The sequence below is a fragment of the Mus musculus genome, chromosome 2 (genome assembly GCF_000001635.26).
Source record: "Mus musculus strain C57BL/6J chromosome 2, GRCm38.p6 C57BL/6J".
In the NCBI taxonomy this organism is placed as follows: Eukaryota; Metazoa; Chordata; class Mammalia; order Rodentia; family Muridae; genus Mus; species Mus musculus.
The window spans coordinates 167,723,215-167,735,058 of record NC_000068.7 but is presented as its reverse complement, the minus strand read 5'-3'; the positions used below and the strand labels follow the sequence as shown (position 1 = coordinate 167,735,058).

At 54.1% G+C, this 11,844-nt stretch overlaps 1 long non-coding RNA gene across 1 annotated transcript; it reads right to left on the bottom strand.

Annotated features, from left to right (window-relative positions):
• Positions 1-391: 391 nt before the first annotated feature.
• Positions 392-9,828, bottom strand: Gm38464. Its single transcript, XR_375268.2, has 3 exons — positions 9,575-9,828; positions 9,013-9,101; positions 392-1,614 (listed from the first exon to the last, which is right to left on the bottom strand). It is a non-coding gene; the product is annotated as a predicted gene, 38464 (long non-coding RNA).
• Positions 9,829-11,844: the final 2,016 nt, after the last annotated feature.

Here is an 11,844-nt window from a genome sequence, read left to right as displayed (position 1 = left end):
ATTCTCAGAAAGTCTGGGTCAAGAGTCAGAGGCCCTGGGTTCAAGCCCCACTCTTCCTCGAGTCTAGTGATCACCTTTGGTGGCTCACTTCCCCTCTTCAAAGTCATGGCTGAAGCAGATGACTGTGACAGTGGCAGCTAATGGTGGCCCCTCCCCCAGCCGGCCCCTCTCCAGCAGCCCCCCTCCCCCCAGATAAGCCTAACACTATCACCCCCTACTCCTAGAGGACAGCTGAGTCTGCCATGAACAATGATCAAAATTCCCTATCCAAGGGACACTTTGTGCACACTGTGGCCATCCCCAACTTTGGTCTTTGTGCCTAACAGTTAATGATCCTTGAAGTGAAATTCAGATGAAGACAAGAGCCACTCTCTCCCTCCAGCCCCCTTCGTTTTGCTGTCCTGGTACAGCATCTACCCACTGCTCCTTGGACCTCCAGCTCTTTCCTGCCCCAGGACCTTTGTTTCCGCTTGTCCCTTCACCGTGCACAGTCTTCCATCAAATCCAACAGGCTGCCTAGCTTCTCCGTGGAGAACATCAGAACCATGAACCCCTACAACATGTGTCTCCCTGCAGCCTGTGCAGAGTCAAACTGGGCTGCTTCCTCCTGTCCTGGAATCTCTCCCACACTGCCAGGAGCATGGACGAAGGGGTCTCCTGTGTGTTTTCTGTGACATAATCTCAGTCTGACCCATGGGCAGTCAGTGAAGGAGCCGATGTATGGCCTAGAGCCACAGCCTCTACAGAAGACCTGGAGGGCACCGAGTGTTTTTTCTATGCAGTCCCTGGCTATAGGTCCATCCCTCAATACTGGTCCATCTTGCCTGACCTCTCCTCTCCTTTTTACATCAAAAACACCAAGGCTACCCTGAACTGGTCCTAAATGCCCAGGGACTCTGGTTGACTCCTTCTACCCAAGGGAAGATGTGAGCAGGAGCAAAGCCCAGACCCCACTGTCATGGTGCACGTGGGCACTCCTGCCCCAGGCACATCCCTGCCATGTCACCTGGAGGGGCCCTTGAGGCTGGCATGGGAGCTGCCTCAGAGTAGCATGGCCTGGTGCCATGCTCGTGCCAGCTAGGGCCAGAAGCAGAGTCAGAGAGGGGTCCTCATTCCATGTGAGCACCAGGTACTCCAGCAGGCTGAACCCCCTCTTTAGTCCTCAAGGTGGCTGGGAAACCCACAGAAAAACAACCTTGGACCCACCACTTCATCCCATTTCCCAGGTCCAATCACTGAGGTCCAGGTAGTGCAATATATATGTACACAAGACAGATGGTGCAGGTGGGTCTGATCCAAGAAGGCACACAGGTGGCACTCTCCAGGGTTTGGGAGTGCTGGTAGGCTCTCGTGGGCATGATGCCCCTGAAGCTGGCACAACCAGGCAGTGTCCTCCAAGACTCACAGAGCTGTGTGCTGCTGCCTCTGAGCCTGTTTCTGAGCATGTGGTGTTCCTGGGCCGTCTCCACACCTGCGTATCAGGCTAACTCAGCTGAGTCAGGTTTCCCATCTGTACAGGGGCCTAGGGGCCCAAGACACAGGTGTCCGCTGAAGGCAGGAGCCCAGGCCCTTCCTCTTCCCAGCATCCCAGGCGGCAAGCAGGACATCACCAACCTAGCCAAGGGCAATAATCAGGAGCAGGTGTGAGGTTCCTCCAGGGCCCCAGCTCCACAGTCCCCCAAGTGAGCAGGGCAGCTAAACCGGTCAGTCCTGAGCAAGGTAGCTCCTTGCACACCAGCAGGCTGTGTGTCCCCAGGCAAGCCTCTTAACCTCTCTGGGCCTCCATCTCTCTTCAGGGAGATAATTGTGCCTCCCACTCAAGGGATTGGTTGGTGAGAATACAACCCAGTGCCTCACGCCTGTCAAATGAATACCTTCCATACGAGAGGCGAGGCGTACTCTGGGAGGTGAGAAGAAAGAGCCGACAGAAGCAAGATGGTGTCCCAGAGGACTAGGGAGGACCCCAGTCCACCACCCATCTGCAGAGGAGAACCTGACCGGCCAGGTCCTCATCGTGAGTGGGAACCTGGCATCAGACACAGGAACAGTCACGTGGGCAAAGGACACAGCCCAGGCGAGTGGCAGGCATGTCTAATCTTTGTGAGCCCTCAGCAAGACCCCCTCATCGCTCACCTTAGAGCTCTCGTCTGCCTCTCACCCAGCGACTACCTTCTGTCACCCGCCGCCCTGTGACAAGCCTTGCTAGTTATTTGTCTCCCTGCCAAGGCCTCAGGCAGCCAGAACAATGTCTGTCCTGTTTCCTCCTGCGGCCCCAGAACCCAGCATGGCACCTGGCACCCTACAGAGGTTCCATCTCCCTGTGCCTCAGTTTCCTTTTTGGGAAAAGCACAGCATAGCAGCACCCACCCCCTAGGCTTGCTTCAAGGAGCCAGCAAGGTGCTCTCCGGAATGTGCAGAGAATGGCCTAAGAGCCACTCACAATGGCCTGTAAAAGAAAAACTACCAGCAAATGCGACTCGGCCACTCTGCGGAGCCATGGCAGTCACAGCGAGGTGGAGCGGTGCTTGCACAAGATGCCCACATCACAGTGATATCTCCACTAAGTGATGTCCCCACTAGGTTTTGGTTTTTGCCTGTTCCCAACAGCATACCCTGATAAATTCTCCACCCACAGACAGTCAACAGAAAGCACACCTCACCCCTCTGTCCCAGCGAAAGCGCGCAGCCTGCCTGCCTGGCTCCTGAGGAGCTGGAGGTGGGCATGAGACTTTAAGTTTCCTGTCTTCTATTTTCTGATCCACCTGGGAGCAGGGCCAGCTGCCGTGATGACATTTCTAAACCCGACTGAGCAGAGGTAGAATTCTAACGGAGTGTGTGTATGCACATGTGTGTGTGTGTGTGTGTGTGTGTGTGAGAGAGAGAGAGAGAGAGCATGTGCATGCATGTATATAAGTATGTGTATATGTGTGCGCGAATATCTATCTGTGTGTCTATGTGTACATGTATGTGTGTCCACATGTATATGTATGTGTGTACATGTGTGTGTATATGGGTGTGTGCACATGCCTGTGTGCATGCATGCATGCATACATGTGAACAACCTCAATATAGGTCCTTTCTTCCACCTTGTTATTCCCAGCTGCTTAGCCCAGGCTAGCTGCTTAGCCCAGGCTAGCTGCCCACCAGCTTCCAGGGTTCTCCTGTAGGAACACAGGAACTGTAGGTATTCTCACCACACATGGCTTTGACATGGGTTCTAGGGATTCAAATTTAGGTCCTTGGGCCTGCCTGGCAAGCATTTTACCCACTGAGCCATCTCCCACACCCTGGAACAATAGCTAGAGACTCCATGAGACTGGATGTATAGCTCTACAGACCTGTGTGTCCTAGAACCCTTGATCTAGGGTCTGGAAACACCTGAGCATTTGGTTCGGAAGGTTCTGCCTTTTGGGTTGTAGGTCTCATAATCTGGGGTTCCTGGCAGTAGGGCCCTGGCTCAGCAAACTTTCAAGGCCTAGGATCTGTGGCTCTGCAGGTCCAGACATTGCCATCTACAGACCCAGACCTCAGAGCTCTCCTTCCCAGAAGCTGACGGCTGGGACTGAGAAAGGGGAAAACCCAGCTGGTCCCACATTCACATCAACGCCAAGCCGGGCAGGTGTCAAACAGCACAGACCTGGCACACGCTCCGGAGTGACACCAAAGCTGGCCGTTCCTGGGGTGCCCAGGCCCATCTCTGGCCAGAGGGTGAGGGGAGGACCTGCCGCCCCCGCCCCCGCCCTGCCCATAGAGTAATCTCATGAGTCACTCCCACCTCATGACCCGCCTGCCTGAGCCGCATAGAGGCCTGTAATTACAGCCACCGCCTCCTCCCAGGTGGGGTCTTATCAGCCCATCACCAGAGCAGGTAGGGAGGAGGGTGCCCGGAGGGGCCTGGCCTCACTATCATGGGATGGGGGCAGCCAGCTCCAGGTGGGCTTTTGGGCCCTCAGAACTCCACTTTCTGTCCAAAACTGAGCCCCACCCTTCCTGGTCTCTATTAAGCTGCTTTTCCATGGATGCCCCCCGCGGCCCAGCCAGGGTACCACAGAGGCCCTCAGGCTTAGTACAGCAATGCCTAGCTGGAGCTGTCAGTCAAACCTCGAAACAGAAGCAAAGAGGAGATGCTGGAGAAAAATTAGGCTCAGAAAGTTCTAGGAGGGAGGTGGAGCAGCCACGGCAAGGTCCCCTTACTACCTCGGGCCCTGGAGGAAGGGACTCTCTACTCTCATTCCACAGATGAGGATAATAGATTTGAGGCTCCTGAGCAGCTGAGGGTCTGGGCAAGGCAGGAGGGATGCAGACAACATGGAAGAAGCCCGCTTTCCCAGCTGGAGGTCTCAGGAGCCACTAGCAATAAAAACATCAGGTAGGAGGCCAGGACACAGGCCAGGAGGAGTATCCGGTTACCTTCAGACCTGTGGGTTCAAACCTCAGCCTGACCCTCTGTGCCTCAATTTCCCCAACTGCAAACAGCAGTGCCAGACTCTTCTGGGTCCTATGTGGGTGTGACAGAGCGTGAGGACAGAGGCTCTATTGCTTCCTCCTGTCATTGGCGGGTCCCTCCTTCCCGGGAGCAGGGCAGGTGGGAGGCTGGGTGTGTCTCAGCTCAGCTAGGGAAGACTTGTACCCCGTCACCACCACCACCACCACCACCCCCGGCCCACGCAGGCCTTAGGGAGGCTGCAGCTGGTCCCAGGCTCATCTGCCCTGAGCCAGGTCCTTAGGAAGAGCACCCCCAGCCCCGATGCCAAAGCCAGCCCAGCTCAAGGTCTGGGTGCAGAGTGATTGATAATAATATCTTCTCTCAGAGCATTCCCTCCCCCAGACCTGCTCAACCAGTCTCCCTAAGGTGCTGGGAAGCCTGACACCTGAACCTTCTATTATCGTCGAGAGAGAGAGAGAGAGAGAGAGAGAGAGAGAGAGACAGAGAGAGAGAGAGAGAGGGGCAAGCAGGGAGCCTGGCTATGTCTGAAGCATTGAGGAGAACCATGATGGCCCACGGGTTCCTTTCATTCCCTGTATCCTGAGCCAGGAGTCCAAGTTCCTGAGCCAAGGACTCTCTGTCCCTTTCCTGATGTGTGCGTGTGTGTGTGTGTGTGTGTGTGTGTGTGTGTGTGTGTGAGAGAGAGAGAGAGAGAGAGAGAGAGAGAATGAGGATAGGAGTGTAGAGTGCGTATGAGTCTAACTCAAGGTCTGTTTTTGCATCCTAACTCTGCCCCTCACTTGCTGTGTGACCTTGGACAAGTCACTCCACCTCTCTGAACTTCTCTTTTCCTGACTGCCAGGAAATTATGGATTCACAGTCAGTAGAATTTGAAAGTCCCAGCTAGGACCCACAGGGACACACCGGGATCCGTTTCTCCAGGGCCAGGGCTGCTCATACCCATTCACTCCAGGATCCCCATGAACTGGGTCTGAGTGCCAGCCAGAGAGCTGGACCACAGACCCTGCTTCTAGACCTCGGATGGACTCCCAACTGTGACCAGACCCAAAACCGAGCAGCAGGCACTGGCCAGGGTCCTGCCCCCAGGCTGAGAAGCCGTCCTGATCTGTGCCTCCTGCTAGAAAGCCCTTCTTCTGTTCTCCCTGGCACCACAGGCCACTCCCTTCTCTGTAGCCTCTCTCTAGCTGACATTTTAATTTTAACCAAAGCTAGAGCACGGTGACCCCAGCGGACAGGGCAAGCACTGGGAATGTTCTCAGGTCGCTGCTGGAGGGAAAGCCTGCACATCCCAAAGTACCGGTTCAGGATGGCCCATCCCTCTGCTGAAGAGTGCAGCTGGCTGTTTGAATTGGGAGAGGTAGTCAGGGCAGAGCGGGGCAGGTAGCTCTGTGGGGCACTCATCCGCCCCCATCCGTGGAGGGGTGTGTTTTTTTTTTAATCAAGGCAATCAGACAAGGAGGAGGTCCTGGGTGTTGGTGTGGGCATGCAGGGGCTCTGGGTTTCCCAGCTGCTGGGGTCTGGGAATTGATATTTGTGGAATATGTAGCTCTGTCTCACAGGAACTCTTTAAAATAGACTGTGAAGCTAGGCATGGTCAAAATCTCTGAGCTCTCTTGAGGTAGAGGTAGAAAAGCGAAGACTTCAAAGTCAGGCTGCTACATAGAGTTCTAGGCTAGCTTGGGCTACATGAGACCATTTCAGAATAAATAAGAAGTCAATAAAGCCTAGGTTTGGGATGCCAAAAGTTCCACACTCTAGAATTCAGGTTCCACCAGATGCATGAGGCGTCTCCCTAGTGACTCTCCCAACTTTACCCGACGACAGCTAATCTCTGCTGGATTATCTCAGAAGGATGGGTTCAGCCCAAGTGAGACAACACAGAAAGATGTCTCTAAAGGCCACAAGAGTAGAAAGGTTCAGGGTCCTGTCTAACAAGCCCACTCAGGGTCCTGCATGACCCTGAAATGTAGAGGAGGTGGACCTGGTGACAGGAAGCCACACAAATCCCATGGGTGACGAAGGCAGAGCCAGCTTCCCAGGACACAGAGCTGTGACTCAGGGCCGTAGGAAGGATCAAGCCCAGGTGGCAGCTGGCAGGCCACCAGCATACCCACACCCTCCCCAAACTTGAACCCCAGCAGAGCCCTGGCATAAGGCTCTGGCTGTCCCCACACAGAGGAGGCTTGGACTCTGGTATGAATTGACCTGAGTTTGAATCCTGACACTGCCACTCAACTGTTGATGATCCAGAGGACTGGAGCCTCAGTTTCCCCCTCAGTACCAAAACACAGCCAGCCTATGCATCTCCTGACAAGATAGGTGCAAAGATGCATGGTGTTCACCTGACTGGGGCCACCCTTGGAACAGGGGTGCCAGACAGTTGGGGGTCACAATGGACCGTGGCTCAAGGGACAGGTCAGAGGCCCCAGCTTCTGCCGCTAAGAGATCTGCACCCTTGGAGGGACTTTGTTCATTAGTGTATCTCTGTGTCTAGTTCCTAAGCTAGCCTCCGGACAGCAAGATCAGGAGCCATGGCACAGAGTCTTTTGGAGGGCCGGGTCTGAACTGGGCTTGATACAGATGCCATCTTGCAACCCTTGGTTCTGGATTAGGGACCTCATGTTTCACTTTACATATGGTCTTGGAAGTTCTACAGATGTCCTGGCAGAGTCCATGCCTAACATGTGACAGTGGATGGATGGATGGATGGATGGATGGATGGATGGATGGATGGATGGTTGGATGGATGGATGGATGAGTGTGTGGGTGAATGGATGGATGGATGGGAAGGTGGGTGGATCGATAAATGGGTAGCTACCACCCTGTGGTCCCATGGGTCCCAATGGTCATAAGCTCTTAAATTCCTTTTACAGTTGGAGAAACTAAGACTTACCAGTAAACAGACTCTCTCAAACTATTCAAGCAGGACCCCATATTAGGTTTGTTGGGCCCCAAGTTCCTGTCCTCAAGCCTCCTCCTGAACCAAGTGGGTGGCTTGTCTGTGCTGGGACTCCAGCCCCCAGGCCAACAGCAAGTTCCACCCTCCTACCTCGATGCTCTCCTAGCCTGCTCCCTGCTGGGGGAAACTGAGGCCAGGAACAGGGTAGAGGCTGGCTCAGCTTGGCAAGGGTGCCTGCCCGGGAGGCGGCCTGGCCAGGTGCCCAGGCAGGGGCGGAGTTTTGTGAATTGCTCCTCAGTCCACCGACCACAAGCGGGTTGGGTGAAAGGCGGCTGGCTGCTTCCCACCCGCTTCCCCGCCAACGTGGGCTCAAACAATGGGCCTTTGTGCCCTGCGTGGGTGTGTTGTCAAGGTGCAAGCCCTGGCCCTGTGCCTCAGCCTCAGCTTCCTCGAGGGTATGGAGGGGGTGGCCAAGGAGGCCTAAGGGGCCAGGACAGCCGGCAGACAGGGAGCCAGCCTCCTTAAGCTTCCCACACAGAGGAAGCTCAAGCCCAGAGAGGGAGCCATGAGCATCCAAGCCACACAGCGCATGAATTCTGGGGCAGGTTGATAACCTGGGATACAAGGCTTCCTAGGCACTATAGCTGAGTGTCCCCGGCTCCCCCCACAGCCGACGCCTGCCAAGAGTTCAGCATTAGAACATTCTCTTTTCTCAGTCTGTAACCCCCTTTTGGGAGTTCAATCCAAAGCCTGCCTCTCTGGGGGGGTCTTCACCAGACCGCGTCTCCTTGCTGGATCTTGCCTCTTGCAGGACCCTATCTCACCAGATCCAAGCACCAACCCCAAACACCCTGTACCATGCAGGAGACTACCTGGATGGGAAGCCCAGGCACTAGCCTGCTTCCTGAAGGAAGATGAGAACCTAGGGGTAGGAGAACCCAGGGCCTCCCAATGGCTACAGCAGAGACTTCAAAGACGTGTCATGACCCCAACTCTGACCTGTGTGAATGCTGCAGATGGAGACCTCAGGGTGAACTGTGTCTAAAAGGATAGAGATGGGGTCCCGACACCCTGGAAATATGGACAAACTACAGAGATAAAATATGCATATCCCCCGCCATTGAACTCTGTCTGCCTTGGACTAGCCTAAGACAAAAAAGCCTTCTGGAGAGTACCAAGAGGAGTGTGCTAGAGTATTCTAGAAGTGCCAGTCTAGAATCAAAACCAGAGACAACATTCACATAGAGAAGGGTAAGTCAGCACACTGTGGTCTATTGGATTAGTGGAATACTATACAGCAGAGAAAAGAGAGACAACCAGTGAGTGGACCTCACAGGGAAATGTGAGGCAGACACACCAGATACAAAGGAATCCATCTTGGGTGTCACTTTGAGGGCCACCTCTGGGGGCAGGGGGGTTAGTAGCCTTCAAACTGGAAATTCTTACACAATTTATGAAAAATCAAACCAAAACCAAGAACCATTTCCAGGGTTCCAGAGCACACAATGGCTACATAGAACTTCCCAACTAAGGCCCGCCCTCCTCTGGCCCCGTCAGGGCCTCCTGGCCTCAACCAGTCTTTCCAGCCTCCCCACCAGCCGGGCTGGTCTCCTCGCTCTTCCCAAACACGCCTTGAACATTCCCGTGTCCACACCTTCCCACCCACCTGGATGTTCTTCCTCCGTTCCTGTCCTCCTCCATGCCAGGCACCGTGCCCAGCACTGCAGGCGGTTAACTCCTGAGACCAGGGGCTCACTACAGAAAAACCAGGGCATTATTCACAGCCTCAAAGCCACTTGAAGACCCCGAGTATCAGGAATGTCACTGTTGGGCACATGCCTCCAGCCCACCCCCCTTGGTATTCCAGTCTACCCCTGGACTTAATCCCCATTCATTTCTCAGGATAGGTGTGCATCTTTCCCACTTGACCTGGGGGAGAACCTTGGCTCAGGGAAAGCTGGTGATTTACTGGAGGGACCCCATTAAGACTGCCTTATTCCAAAATCTTTCTCTCTGGCAGGATCCAGTCAGAGCTGGCCCCCACGCTCCTTCCTGCCCCAGGGCCTTTGCACATGCTGTTCCATCTGCCTGATATACTCTTGACACAGACAAGGCCCCGCTTTTTCTTATCATTTTAGTTTCTGAATTCAGGCCAAAGTCCCTGCTCCCACCCACCCCTCGGGCAGAGGAGACTCCCATCCCCCCACTATCATAGAACCTGATCTTACTGTTGTGACAGAAAGGGGCTTCATCGTCCGTCCGGCACAGTTCGTGGTTTGCTTCTGTCACACACACCCCACAGGTGGGCATTTGCCTCTTCATCTGTTGTGACCCTGGACGGACATGACAGGTGCTTCAAATGCTGGGCAGAGGAGCACAGGACTCTAAAGGTGCCCCCCTCCCCAGGGGGTTAAAAGGAACCTGCGGCGTAGAGAAGACCTTCGCTGAGTCATCCTGTCTTGTCCAGACCGTAGGCCATCCTAGGCTCAAAGATACATGAAAGGGAGACAAAAACCCCCACCCCCTAAAACTCCAGGGGAATCAGCAGTATGGCTGGTCAGCGGAGCTGTGATCCCTCTTTCGTTCAATCTGTATACTTAGGGCCATGTTTCCAGGATCAGCAATTCCCAGGGCAGAAAGCTCCTATAGGCCCACAGTACTAAGATAACTCTGGGCTAAGGGGAAAGGCCAGCACAGGAGTGTCAGGGACAGACCAGAGGGGAACACAGAGGGACATGCAGAGTCGGGAAGGTACAGAAGGAAAGAGAGCAAACAGACATACAGAAGAATCAGAAACAGGTCCATACCCAGCATGGGCTGTGATGACCATGGGGTGGTCACTGAGTGAGGTCTACGCCACACTGAGCAAAATTCTAAGCACTGAGACTCAGTGGGAGGCACTGGTCATCTGTCCCCAGCCCAGAAAAGTCACCTGGCTAAGCCTGACACCTGACAAGCAGCTGAAGACACCACTGTATACTCGGGGCAGAACTTACTCCAGCAGGCTGAGGTCTGGGTTTGCTTTAACAGCAAGCAAGATTCAGTTTCTGAAGACGAAGACCTGTTTAAAATGCAGGTTCTGGATGGGCAAGATGGTTCTCTGGGTAAAGGAACTTGCTACCAAACCTAATGACCTGAGTTTGATTCCCCCAAGTTGTCCTCTGACCGCCACACACGCACACACGCACGCATGCATGCACGCACTCACTCACAAGCACACACAAATTAAATAAGATGTAATTTTATAAGGAAAATAAACCAGAAAGTCTGTCCTGAATCCATGGGGCTGTAGGACTGACACCCTACGCAGGGAACACTAGAAGCAAGCAGGGACTGACTACCTGAGAGCCCACAGCCACCTCCAACCTTACAGCTATGGCGGCCCCTCAAGTCCAGCTTTCTCTCCTTGCTACTTTGTGGTGATGTTGGGAATCCCTGTCCTATACACAGAGATGTCCCTATGGTATTGCTTGTGGGAAAGATGAACAGATCGGCCAAAGCGCCCTCCATAGTGAATGGCACATGCGCAGGGTCCATGCCAAGGCTCCCCGTGGCTGAGCGGAGCCCAAGATGCCTTTGACTTTTGACCCAGTCAGGCGGCTTCTAGGAACTCAGTGGGGAGCCACGCAGGCCACAGGGCACAGGGCACATGGCTGTGGTGTCATATGCATGGTAACAACCCACCAGCCTGGGTCTCCATATACAGGGAACTAGAGAGCTGAATCACTGTCTCCACCATCGGACTATGCCACCTCAGAGAGGAGGAGCTGCAGGGAGCACCCCAGGTCTGCGGCAAGATGCAAAGCACGTGCAGGCTTCTGATAGCATCAGAAACCCCAAAGCAGGAAGATGTGTGAAACCAGAGCCCTTCTAGAAAGCACCACAGGAAAGGGTTCCAGGGAGACATTGGGGTGGAATCACACAAAGAGACTGATGCAGAGCAGGAACAGCGAAATTGAAACTTTCCCCTGGTGGACAATTGGGCTAGGAGAATCTGGTGAAGAGTTCACTGCCTCTGTACATACGTCCACCTACACGGGCAAAGGCAAAAATTGTCTGCTGTGGCTGTCACCAAACTGTGAGAGACAGTGACCACCACTGACCAGTCCATCATAGTTTGCTCAGTCTTCACAGCAGTGGATAGGATACACTATTCCCATTTCCCAGAAGGAAATTTGAGGCAACTACAGTGAGTCCCAGATCTCACAGCCAGTGAATGAAAGCCAGGATTTGAACTCATCCTTGCACCTAGTTGAGTGGCTTCTACTTGGAGCTGTCAGGTTCTCTACATGACTACAAGCCACCTCTCCCACTCTTTGTCCCTGTGTCTGGTTGTCTCCTTCTGCTCCTGTCCCCACCCACTTCCTTCTCTTTAATCAACACTTTCAGAACAGCCCCTCAGGATACTCAGTGCCCTAAATCTGCAGCCCCTTCCTATACACTCCTGTCTCGTGTGGTCCCCTTTGTGTCTCCTAGATTAGGGAAATTCAAGGGTAGT